The 13,795-nt window shown below is 37.9% G+C and overlaps 1 long non-coding RNA gene across 2 annotated transcripts; it reads left to right on the forward strand.

The window, feature by feature from the left end:
* LOC107648201 lies at positions 8,105 to 10,686 on the forward strand. 2 transcript variants are annotated; one of them, XR_002348809.1, is made up of 4 exons: positions 8,105 to 8,272; positions 9,197 to 9,536; positions 9,932 to 10,064; positions 10,438 to 10,686. It is a non-coding gene; the product is annotated as an uncharacterized LOC107648201 (long non-coding RNA). The 2 variants fall into 2 exon arrangements; XR_002348808.1 differs by lacking the exons at positions 9,932 to 10,064; positions 10,438 to 10,686 and having other exon boundaries at positions 8,108 to 8,272; positions 9,197 to 9,868.

Below are 13,795 nucleotides of genomic sequence, written 5' to 3' on the forward strand. Positions count from 1 at the left end.
ATATCCTTCCTCAGTTTATCAGTAACTTCAGATGGAAAGAATTTCTCCAGAAACTCCTTTCTGAGTGTATCCCAGTTGGATACATTTGCTAGAGGTTGAGTGTAGTACCACTCTCTTGCTTTTCCCTTAAGAGAGAATGGAAAAGCTTTCAGCAGAATTGAAGTTTCATCAGCCATCACGCCTGACAGTAGAATAGGCTGCCTGGAAATCTCTCAAGTGCTTGATAGGCTCTTGAGCAGGTAGGCCATGAAACTTGGGCATCAAATTTAGTAGTGTGGTCTTTATTTCAAAATCTGTAGCTACCGCTGGATGATGCGCTTGAAACGGTTGCATTGTAAAATCAGGAGCTCCTTCCTCCTGAATGGTAACTCTTCTAGCTGCCATGTTTTCTGCACGTAAAACAACCGAATCAGTAGAACGGGGGCTGGTTTCTTCCTCAAATTCACTTTCAGATCCGCCCTCAGAGCGGGCTAACCTATGCTGTTCTCGTCTTATTCGTGAAATTGTCCTTTCAATTTCAGGATCGAATATTAGCAAGCGCGGATCAAGAAGTGAACGCGTCATTTGACGGAAGAAACATGCAGCTCATAGTAGCAAAGTTAAATAAAATGCAAATAAATAAATACTAATTAATAAAATTAGCACTCTATTGCAACTCCCCGGCAACGGCGCCAAAAATTGATGGGAAGCAGAAGCTGGTGAATTAAAAATTTATTAAAATGGTTACGTTGCAAGTATAGTTCTTAACTCACCGAAAATCTGCCTATCAATTTAGAAATATGTCACAGAGAGTTTAAATTAAAATTACTGGAAGTTTTAAGTCCCAGGTCGTCTCCCAACGAGTTGCAGAAAAGTGTGCTGTTTTATTAATCAGATGTTCCAAGAAGTTGAGCTAAGTAAATTGGAATTTAAATTGAGGAATTTTAAATAATATAAATAAAAGCCTTGACTGGAAATTGATTATTTAGAATCTCTATCATTGATGGAGTGATTTTAAAGATTGATTTATAATTAACGGTTACTCTGTTTGGTTATCCTTTACTAGGTAAGGGAAAGTCAAACAAGTTGGACTGCCAGATCTATTCACGAGTTACAACCCACTTAGTTCAAAGGGATTGGCGTTGGTGACAGGATAGCAATCCAACATTTAACCCAACTATAAAATTCTCCTTCAATCCTTCCAACTCAAGAATTCCTTTTAATCAACTCCCTATCAAGTAATGAAACTACTCACGCATTGTAAATAAAGAATCCATGGCACATAAAAGGGAATTAAAAGAAGACATGATTATTGGAATTGAAATTGAATTAAAGAGAAATAATCCTTGCATTGATTAATCATAAAAGTATCTGAATGACAAAATTAAACATAACAAAGAACATGGAAGAATAAAACCAAGTTAAGAGAACAAACTAGAATGATGAAGTCTTGATGAGGAAATAACTCTTCTCACTGTTCCAATGCTAAGACCAATTGAAAATTAAAATCCTAAAAACTAGAGAGAGAAACCTAAGACAGTGAAAAAAAACTAGATCTCAAACTACTGAATGAATGTGTGTTGTTTCTGCATATTCTCTGACTCTAGTCTGCTGTTCCGGGCCGAAAACTGGGCCGAAATAAGGTCCAAAATTGCCCCCATCAAATTTTGGAGATTATGCAGATCGCACATGTCACGCGATCGCGTCGTCCATGCGGACGCGTCGCTTGCGCTTTTTCCTCTCCACGCGTTCGCGTCGTCCACGCTACCGCGTCGCTTGCGCTTTCCTATCTGCGCGGCCGCGCAAGCCATGCGACCGCGTCCCTGCGATTTGTGCTCCTTCGCGCGGTCGCGTGAGCCATGCGACCGCATCACTTCTCGCTGGTTATCTCCTCAAATTCGTGTGTTCCTTCCATTTTTGCTAGCTTCCTCTCCAATCTCCATCTCATTCATGCCCTATAACCTAGGTTTACAGAAAATGAATAAACTAAGATAATTGGTGCAAAAATCCACTTCTGGGGCCCACTTGGTGTGTGCTGGGGCTGAGACTTAAGCTTCTCACGTGCCTAGGCTATTTCTGGAGTTGAACGCCAGGTTGTAACCTATTTCTGGCGTTCAACTCCAATCTGTAACCTGTTTCTGGCGTTTGACGCCAGACTGCAACATGGAACTGGCGTTGAACGCCAGTTTACATCGTCTATCCTTGAGCAAAGTATGGACTATTATATATTGCTGGAAAGCCCTGGATGTCTACTTTCCAACGCAATTAAGAGCGTGGCATTTGGACTCATGTAGCTCCAGAAAATCCATTTCGAGTGCAGGGAGGTCAGAATACAACAGCATCTGCAATCCTTTTTCAGCTTGAATCAGATTTTTGCTTTGCTCCCTTAATTTCAGCCAGAAAATACCTGAAATTACAGAAAAACACACAAACTCATAGTAAAGTCCATAAATATGATTTTTATTTAGAAACAAATAAAAATATAATAAAAACTAACTAAATCATACTAAAAACATACTAAAAACAATGCCAAAAAGCGTATAAATTATCCGCTCATCAACTATCTTTGTTCCAACTGGGTGGTAAGCAATCCGAATTCTCACTGAGGCATCCAAACAGCTTCTTAGACCCATTCAGTTGAGCTTTACACCAATACTTGCATTTCAACTTAGAGTGTGCAACCGTATTGAACCTTGCAGGGCAACTCCTACCACTAACTATTTTTCTCTTACTCTTAATGCCATAAAGAGCTCTAAGTTGATCATCTGTCTCAAGTAAACCATATTCAAGTGGGATGTGAAAGCTAAGGGATATGAATTTTACCCATTTGAATGTTGTGAAGGATGATGGTGACTTAGGCGGAGAGGTCTCCAACAACTTTGGCAAGGTAATTTCAAGCTCCACTCCCTTGTGCTCTTCTTTGACAACTTCCACCTCTTTGCAAGCTTCTTCAATTCCAACCACTTCCTCTTGGTAGCTTTCTTCCAAATCAAACTATTCTTTATGGCTTACCAAGGGCATGGGAGGTTGTGCTTCCTCTTCTTTAATCTCCATCTCTTGATCAACCTCTGCAAAGTCTTCAACCATGAAATGTCTTGGTGGTTGTACACCCTCTTCAACATCAAATTCAGACGTCTTGGAAGGAGGTTCTATGACTGGACTTTTCCATTGAGGTTCAGCATTTTCTAAGTCTTCAACCACTTCTTCTTCTTCAATAATTACTGCTTTGTCCAGTTGTTTTAGTATAAAATCGTACTCATCCTTGATGATTTTCTTTCTATGATAACTCCTTTCAACTACTCCTTCATCTTTGAGGGTCTCTCTTATCTCCACATTTTGGGCTTCCTCTTGCTCTAAGAAAAAATCAGACTCCTCCTTGATGTCTTCCTTCACTAATTCTTCCACCGCTTCTTCGACTTCAAGGGTCTCTACTACCTCCACCTGTAGAGCCTCCTCTAACTTCTTATGAAGTATGAATTCGCGAAAATGATCCCTTTTATCTTGTTCCTTGTCAATAGCATAGCTGGGATTATCTTGCTTTTGGATTGATGGATGTGGGTGCTCTTCCATGGAGGGTGGTGATGGGATGAAAAGATTATTATGTGGTTAAAAAGGAAGTGAACCAAAGCTTGAGGGTTGAATATTGGAGGTAAAGGGTTGGTCCATGCGGGATATAAGTGCTTAAAGAGTAGAGGTGAGACTAGTGATAGAGGCAAGTGTGGTATGAAGCTTTGTTTGCCCTTGGTGAATAACACCAATGGTGTTGTCATCCAGAGGAGGTTGGGGTAGATATGGGTTAGGGTCATATGGAGGTGAATGGTGTAAAGGGGCTTGTGAGTATGGTGGTTCAAAGGTGTGTTGGGGAGGTGGTTCATAAGCATATGATGGGGCTTGTTGGTAACTACAAGGGGTCCACCATATCTATCATCTTGGTATGCACCTCGGAATGGCTCTTGATCATAGCAATTTGGTGGAGGTAGTTTGTCACGAAAGGGTCCACCATAACTATTGTCTTGGCATGCATTGTAGGATGGTCGTTGTCCATGGTACTTTGGAAGGTGCTGTTGCTGAAAGGGTTGATCAGATCCTCGTGGCTCCTTCCATCTTTGATTGTTTTGAACTTGATGCATGTTCCTGTTATAATTTCCATTCCTTATAATAACATTAGAACCAAACTTAAAGCGACGGGGGTGAGAACTCATAGTAGCTAATAAAAATAAAAAAAATAAGAAACAAATAAACAAGCAAAATAAAATATTATAATAACCAATAATAAGGCACACGTTTGTAATTTCCCGGCAACGGTGCCATTTTGACGAACGGGATTTCTACTAGTAAAGAATTTTTATAAAAATATAATCGCGTTGTAAGTATAGTTTCTAAACCAACAGAGAATCCTTTCGTACAAAAGTTTGGTTGTCAGAAGTAACAAACATAATAAAATATATAACCGAAGTATTTAAACCTCGGTCGTCTCTCAACGAATTGCAAGGTAGTATGATTTATTATTGGTTATGGAAAATTGTATATTTTTGGGTTTTTGAAATAGGGAACAAGTAAATTAAGTGACAAGAAAAATAAATTAATAATTAAGAAAATCTCTTGGCAAGATATAAGAACCGGAAATCCTATCCTAGTTATCCTTATCAATTGTGATGAGAATTGTCCGTTGCTCTCACTTAGTTAATCCTTACTAAATAAAGGAAAGTCAAGTGGACTGGTCAATTTGATTCCTCAAGTCCTCGTCAACTCCTATGGAAAGACTAGCTTTGGAGGGATGCAAATCAATTCGCAATCCTAATTTCCAATCAACGGCTGAGTTTGATAACTCAAGCGTTACCAATTACTTAACCAAAATCAAAAGGGGAAAAATCCAAATTATTTATATCATAAATTAAAGAAAGAAATCATAAATCTGAAATTCCTCAAATTATATTAAATAAAGAAATCAATTCTAACATGGGAAAGTTCATAAACCAATTTGGAAAGATAAATAACAATTAAAGTAATAGAATAAAGAAAAGTAGAAGAGAAATTAAATTAAAGGAACATTGAACCTGGAATGAAGAAATAACCATAAACTGAAAGGAATCCTAATCCTAAAAACCTAAGAGAGAGGAGAGAGCTTCTCTCTCTCTCTAAAATTACATCTAAAACCTAAAATTATGAATTATAAATGTTGTATTTTTTTGTTGTATGAATTGTTGTATGAATGGATAGATTTCCCCACTTTATAGCCTCTAATCTGTGTGTTTTGGGCCGAAAACTGGGTCAAAACAGTTCAAAAATTGCCCCCAGTGATTTCTGGTACGTACAGGTCTCTGCAAAGTCACGCGGAAGCGTCGTCCATGCGTTCGTGCGGATTGCATTTTTTCCAGGTCATGCGTCCGCGTGATCCATGCGTGCGCATCGCCTATCTTCGGAGTAGCTATAGCAAATTATATATCGTTACGAAGCCCTGAATGTTAGCTTTCCAACGCAACTGGAACCGCATCAATTGTATTCCTTCAGTTTCTTGTATTCCTTCTACTTTTGCATGCTACCTTTCCATCCTCTAAGCCATTTCTTCCCTGTAATCCCTGAAATCACTTAGCGCACATATCACGGCATCGAATGGTAATAAGAGAGGATTAAAGTTAGTAAATTTAAGGCCAAAGAAGCATATTTTCAATCAAAGCACAGAATTAGGAAGGAAAATGTAAAACATGCAATTTACATGAACAAGTGTGTAAAGAATTGATAAAAATCACTCAATTGAGTACAAGATAAACCATAAAATAGTGGTTTATCATGCCCACAGGGAAACATCCAACTTCCTTGCCCAGTCTTTTCTTGTAACTCCAACCGTTTTCTCTTGAATTCTTTTTAGCTCTCTATTTGCTAATTCTGCTTGGCCATTAGTTTGAGGATGGTATGGTGTAGCCACTTTATGAGTTACTCCATATCTGTGGAGCAGCTTATCCATCTGTTTGTTACAAAAATGACTGCCACCATCACTAATGAGGCCTTTAGGCACTCCAAATCTGGTGAAGATATACTTCCTAAGAAAATAGAGAACAATGTTTGCATCACATGTAGTTGTTGTTATGGCTTCCACCGATTTAGAGACATATTCTACAGCCACCAATATATACTTGAATGAGTGCGATGGTGGAAAGGGTCCCATGAAATCTATTCCCCAAAGGTCAAATAATTCTACTTCCAATATGAAATTCTAGGGCATTTCATTTCTCCTTGGTAGGCCCCCTGCTCTTTGGCATTCATCACACTGAGTTACAAACTCCCTGGCATCTTTGAATATGGATGGCCAATAGAAGCCACTATGAAGAACTTTGGATGTTGTTCTTTTTGCCCCAAAATGTCCACCATAATCTGAACTATGGCAGTGCCATAGGATATTTCTCAACTCACTTTCTAGTACACACCTTCTAATCATCCCATCAGGGCATCTCTTGAATAGAAAAGGTTCATTGACAATGAGAATTCTTGCATGGTTTGGAATCAATCAAAACAAGAACCAAGTCGTTGGTAGCATAGTCCAAACCATAGTCCAAACCCCCTATGGTCACGGTTTTTTAGGGTGACCAAAAAAAAAAGCTATGATCACGGGTTTTTTGGAAAGGGTGACCATAGAGTACTTATGGTCACGGTTTTTTTAAAAAGGGTGGCCTAAAAGGGTCTATGGTCACGGTTTTGAGGGGTGGCTTAAAGGGGTCTATGGTCACGGTTTTTTACAGTGACCTAAAAGGGTCTATGGTCACGGTTTTTCAAAAAAGGGTGACATAAAAGGGTCTATGGTCACGGTTTTGCGGGGTGGCCTAAAGGGGTCTATGGTCACGGTTTTGGGGGGTGGCCTAAAAGGGTCTATGGTCAAGGTTTTGGGGTGACCTAAAGGGGTCTATTGTCACGGTTTTTTACAGTGACCAAAAAGGGGCTATGGTCACGGTTTTTCAAAAAAGGGTGACCTAAAAGGGTCTATGGTCACGGTTTTGGGGGGTGACCTAAAGGGGTCTATGGTCACGGTTTTGGGGGTGGCCTAAAAGGGTCTATGGTCACGATTTTGGGGGGTGGCCTAAAGGAGTCTATGGTCACGGTTTTTTACAGTGACCAAAAAGGGGCTAGGGTCACGGTTTTTGTAAAAAGGGTGACCTAAAAGGGGTCTATGGTCACGGTTTTCGGGTGACCTAAAGGGGTCTATGGTCACGGTTTTGGGGGTGGCCTAAAAGGGTCTATGGTCACTGTTTTTGGGGGTGACCTAAAGGTGTCTATGGTCACAATTTTTTACAGTGACCAAAAAGGATCTATGGTCACGGTTTTGAGGGTGACCTAAAAGGGTCTATGGTCACGGTTTTTTACAGTGGTCAAAAAGTGTCTATGGTCACGGTTTTTCAAAAGGGTGACCTAAAAGGGTCTATGGTCACGGTTTTAGGAGTGACCTAAAGGGGTCTATGGTCACAGTTTTAATCATTTGAGTTTAAATTAATTAAGATTTTTATGTATTTTTTATATAATTTTAAATATTTTATCTTTTAAAACTTTTAATAATTAAAAACTAATAATAATTTTATTAATATTTTTATAGATATTATTATTAGATTAAATTTTATTTTAAATTAATATTCTACCTAAATTCTAATTCCCAAATCAAAACCTTAATTTAACTCTAAATTCCCAAATTAAAACCCATTAACCCTAATCTAACCCTAATTTCACTGCCTCACTGCCATTCACAGCCACACTTCCCCTTTTTACCATCAGCAGCCACCAAACCCCCATTTCCCTTTCCCTCCACACTGCAGCACGCACACATAGACCTCCCTCTCGACACCCACACTCAGCCTCACACACCTCACTCAAACTCCATTGTCGCGCCAGCCACCCACGCAGAGAGAGAGAGAGAGAGAGAGAGAGAGAGAGAGAAACGGAGGAGCGTCGCCGGTAGAAGGAGAGGTCATCGCCGCTGCCGAATCGTCGAGTCATCGCGCCCTGCCACCGCGAAGCTGCCGAACTGCATGCGTCGTCACCACAGTTGGAGGAAGCCCGTGTCGCCGTCTTTCTCGCTGTTGCCGGAGAAGCCTGAGGAGACGGGGAGACAGAACACGAAGGATGCCATCCACGCCACTTCTTCGTGTATTTTGTTTTGTCTTTTGAGCGCTGATTCCCTTTTGTTGGTTTTCTGCGCTTGTCAAAGTTCAAACCTTTCTCTGATTTGGATGGATCTAGTTCCAGTTTCTCAGAATTTGGTCTTCTGGGGTGTCGAGGATACTTGAACGTCACTGATTCTACCTCAAAGGTTTCTTCTTTTGTTCATTCTTCAATTGACGGAATAGCTTCTGGATTTTTGTTTTTTGTTTTTTTGTTGTTTGATTGATTTATGCTGTTTTAGTTGCGCTTGAAATACAAAAAGGGGGTTTCTCTTATCTTTGGAGGAAAATTGATTGGGGGTGTTCTACTATTCTTAGTTGAGGGTTGACTATAGTCAATTTACCTTTAAAAAGAGTGATTTGAGTTGAAGTTAATTAATTAACTTCTATTCAAGGTAGGTACAACAGCTTTGATAATCCCTTAGAATCATATGACACAAAAATAAAAGTTTCACTAATGGTATATTTTTAATAAACTTTACAATTTTGTGATCATATTTTTGTTGACTTGCTATGTTCTATGGTGCATGCCGAACAAAAGCTCAAAGTATTGCTTTAGAATTACTTTTGGTTAATTAATTAGTTACAAAATATCATATTAAATTCATTGTAGATCCTATACTAACTTTTCTAATATGAAATTGTTTACTGCCATGTGCTTACTATGTATAGTTTGACTGATATAATTAGATGTTCTTTGCAGGCCTAATTAATTTGGATTCATTAGCACATTATAGTTCTCTTACTAGTTATTTTCTGCAACCATTAAAATGTGCATTGGCGGCCTCTATGCCAATGGCAAGTTGGTGAGCATGTAAACTACCTTTGTAAAATATGTGTCATATGACATTATGTCAGCTTCAACTTCCATTGCATTATTGTTATATTGATGTCAAATTTTTGTCAAGCTGAATTTGTGCTTTTCAATTCTGTTTCTGAATCTAAAAGGAAGTCCATAATGTTGAATAAGTGCTCTTTCTCCATTTATTAAATTTCTCATGTTTGAAGTTGTTTGTGCTTGCCAAATTGGTTTTGTTGATAAATAGTTGTTGAGTTTATTTGCATGTTTCTAGGCTCAACGTGCAGGTTGCCTGTTGAAGAAAATTCTGCAAGTAATTGAGTTGCGTGTTTCACATCAAGCAGAAAGCATAAAAAATGTAAAATTAACTTTATATGTTCAATGCCTCCCTAGTAACTGTTTGAGTGATTGGAACTACAGAGACCCTGCCTGCCTCCTCTCACTTGTTCAATTCTTGAGGTGAAATGAAATTAGATAAAACACATATTTGAATTTTGGATGCTTTATTTGTAATGGATATAGGTATGATTGATCCTTCCCTTGATTGAGATATGTCTGACTGTGGAACTTTGCTGCAGGGAATAGAAATGCATATGAGTTCTGTTGCTGAGAAGGTATTTCTTTATAGATCGTCATTTTTGTTAGAAGTTAAAACTTGAAGTTGTTATTTTCAGCATGATTAAGTAGCTCAAATTGATTGGACTGCATACTTTTTAAATTTAGTTAATACTATACTAGATACCTTTATAAAGTTGAAATTTAGCAAAACCAAATCTATTAGAATTCAAGTCACAAAATAAAAAAATCTATTTGAATTGTATGGCTGCTGAAATTAAGAGTAGGCTGCTGAAAATAAATATGAACTACTAACAAGCTTTTAATGATGTTAATTAAGGTATGCATAGCAAGCAAAATAAAAGAAAATGTCTTAGTTTGGCTATCTCTTTTCATTTATTTCTCTTTCTGAGAGTTAGGTAAAAAATGTGACTAATTTAACATACATTTGCAGCTTGAACAAAGTAAATTTGAGGAAAAGAAGAAACTTGAAAATTAGGATTTTTTCAGAATCCAGATCTGTGAATTGGAAGAATAAGGAGCATACTTACCTAAGTTTTGTCGATTGCCAATCTAGAGCTTTTCAGGTTTGCTTTGTTGTTTATGGAGCTTCATTTTTTATTTCCATTTTCTTTTTACTTGTGCTATATTTATATTATTTGGTGCTTTATAAGAATTGAGAGCTGCAATGAAGTCTGTCAAAAATGAAGTGTTAAAAACAAAAAGAAGCTACTCATTTCAAGTACTTTGGTAATATATACTGTATCTCTTCAAGTACTTTATATCGTTTTATGATGTGTCATATACTATGATGTGGATGTGTGTTGTATAGTGTGTACTAGTTATTATATGTGTGATATATATATGTTTTTATGATATGTTTCTTTTTCCTAAGTTGAAGAAGAATAAATATAGGTGTTTATGTCTAATGTGACTTTATTTTGCATGTTAATGAAGCAGGTGCTGAGCTTTCAAATGGTAAAGTGGTTGAAACAAAAGTTCTCAAGCGTTGAGAAGAAAGAATAGCAATACCAGAAACAATCTATTCTAGTAGAGTCTAAGTTGTATTGCTCCCACGCCTGTGGAACAATTCTGTTAATAGTGTCTATTTAGTGTTAGTGTATATATCACTGTATAAAACTAAGATCGAGACAAGTGTATTCACTCAACTATATTGATATGTTAGCTGGTTACTTTAATTACAATTTATCTTAATTGTTGATTATCTTTTTTTATTTTTACATTTATTTTGTAATTATCATCATTTTGGGATGTGATTATGCTAAAAAAAAATTAAATCTCAAAAAACAAAATAGGCTATGGTCACAGTAAGATAAGGCTATGGTCACGGTTTTGTGGGGTGACCATAGATAAGCTATGGTCATGGTGAAAAACCGTGACCATAGATAAGGCTATGGTCACGGTTTTAAGGAGGGGTGACCATAGAAGCTATGGTCACGGTGAAAAATCGTGGCCATAGATAGGGCTATGGTCACGGTTTTAAGGAGGGGTGACCATAGAGGCTATGGTCACGGTGAAAACCGTGGCCATAGATAGGGCTATGGTCACGGTTTTAAGTGGGGTGACCATAGAGGCTATGGTCACGGTAAAAACCGTGACCATAGATAAGGCTATGGTCACGGTTTTAAGGTGGGGTGACCATAGAACTATGGTCACGGCAAAAACCGTGACCATAGATAAGGCTATGGTCACGGTTTTGAGGAGGGGTGACCATAGAAGCTTTGGTCACGGCCAAAACCGTGACCATAGATAAGGCTATGGTCACGGTTTTAAGGAAGGGTGACCATAGAGGCTATGGTCACGGCCAAAACCGTGACCATAGATATGGCTATGGTCACGATTTTTATGCGTGACCATAGATTGCCCTTTGTCACGGTTAAAAACCGTGGCCTAAAGTGTCAGAATTTGAAAATTATAACCGTGACCATAGAAACTGTGACCATAGGTAAAAAAACCGTGACCATAGACCTATGGCCACGACGGAATAGGCCACGGTAAAAAACCGTGACCATAGGTCCAAAACCGTGACCATAGATCTATGGTCACCCTTTTCACTAGCTATGGTCACGGTTTTTTACCGTGACCATAGGCCTTTTTTTTGTAGTGTCTCAAGATCAAATAATAAAGTCAATACAAAATATAAACCGAGAGTATTTAGCTCCCGGGTCGTGTTTCCTAGGAGTTGCAATGAAGTGTACATTTATTGGCTATGGGAGAGGGAGAGCATGGGGATTTGTGAATGAAAGCAAGAGAGAGCAAGGAATGTAAATAGCAAGGAAGTAACTTAACATGCAAGAAATTAAAAGTCAAAGCAAGTAAAAACAATGAAAATGGAAATTTAATGCTAAAAAGGACTCTTGGCAAGAAGTGGATAATCTAGGTTTTCTATCCTTGTTATGGACCACAAACATGGCAATTGTGTGGAATCAATCCAAACCAATCAATCCTCCTTGAGAATTAGTCAAAGAGTGTAATTGATCTCAATCCTTAAGTCCTAGTCAACTCACTAATTACTTAGTGAAAGATTAGCGTCAATGGAAACCAAACCAATTAACTATTCTCACACAATGTGGAATGGACATCCACAACTTAATTCCACCCAAATACCGAATTTCTCAACCAAGAGTGTGAAAACTAAACACACAAGAAATTAAACATCAAAGCAATAAAAGTCAAAAGCAATTAAAGACAAGGAAAGGAAACTTTAAATGCAAGAAAACATCTTGGCAAGTAATTGAAAGCTATGGCTATCTATCCTAGTCATTGACCAAAAACACATGATGATTATGAAGAGTTAATCCTACTTAGTCAACCTTACATCGAAGATAAGTCAAATAGGCATAGTTAATTTCAATCCCTAAGTCCTATGTCAACACTAAGGGGTCACATAGAGTCAAGGGAAACCAAATCAACTAACTACTCTAATATATCAAACCAAAATGGACATCAATGACTCAAGGATCACCAAAGGCAACAATTTCAAGCCAAGAGTTAAGAAAAACTAAGTGAAAACTAAGCCAAGCATTTTATCAAACACTTGGTGTACATGAAAATAAAATAATATTAAAATGCATTAAAATAAATTCTAAAGCTACCAAAGCAAGAAAATAACAATAACAACTAAAGAAAGCAATAAATGACATGGAAACATAAATTTGCATTAATTGGATTAAAATAACAAAAGTGTTCATAACATGGAATTTGACATAAAAGAGAAAATAACAAAAGAGATGAAGAAGATAAAGACAAGAAAGCATAGAAAAATAAAGGAAACTACATTAAAACAAGAATTAAATGCTGAAATTAAAGGAAATTAAACTAAGAAAACTCTAATTCTAGAGAGAGGGGGGAGTTTCTTTCTCTAGAGAACTAAAGCAAAAACATAGAAAACCTAAACCTAATTGCCCCCTTCATCCTTTTTCAATTTGGCCTTAAATAGCTTCAAAAATTGTGTTGGATTGGGTTTTGGGGGCCCAGAAATCGCTGCCAGCGAGTTGCAATTAATGAGGTCACGTGCAAGGATCTGTGCAGACGCATAGACGTGTGCGTCCACACACATGCTGAATTTTGACTTGTGCGTACGCACAAGTACCTGTGTGTACGCACACTTAGACTTAAGTCCACTATAGCAAATTGCATATCATTATGAAGCCCCGGACGTTAGCTTTCCAATGCCACTGGAACCACCTCATTTGGACCTCTGAAGCTTAAGTTATGACCGATTTAGAAAAGAGAGGTCAGAGTTGGCAGCTTTCCAAATCCTTCATTTCTTGAATTCTTCCCTTTTGCATGCTCTTTTTCTCACTTCTTCAACCCATACTTGCCTTGGAAACCTAAAAATCACTTAACAAATACATCAAGGTACCAAATGGGATTAAAGTGAATAAAATTGACTAAATTAAGCACAAAAGAGCATGTTTTCACTTTCAAGCACCGTTTAAGAAGAAATCTCAAAAGCATGCTATTTAGGTGAATAAATGTGGGTTTATGTGATGGAATCCACTCAAATCAAACCAAAATATATCGTAAAATATGGATTCATGATTCATCCCTCAAGAATTTCTTGGCTTCAGTGAGCAACTTCTTCACTTGTTGCCTGGTGAAATCTTGAGGAATCCTTTTTCCCACCTTGTAGTTTGCAATATCAGCAAACCAAGGTGCTTGTTGAACTTGGGATAGATGCTCATATGGGAATTTCTCATTCATTGGTTGTGGAGCTTCTTGATTGATCTCTTGTGGTAACCTTGACAAATAATCTGGAACTTGGTTTTCACTTCCTTTCCTATCCGTTACTTCA

This window comes from Arachis ipaensis, chromosome B06 (assembly GCF_000816755.2).
Source record: "Arachis ipaensis cultivar K30076 chromosome B06, Araip1.1, whole genome shotgun sequence".
Classification (NCBI taxonomy): Eukaryota; Viridiplantae; Streptophyta; class Magnoliopsida; order Fabales; family Fabaceae; genus Arachis; species Arachis ipaensis.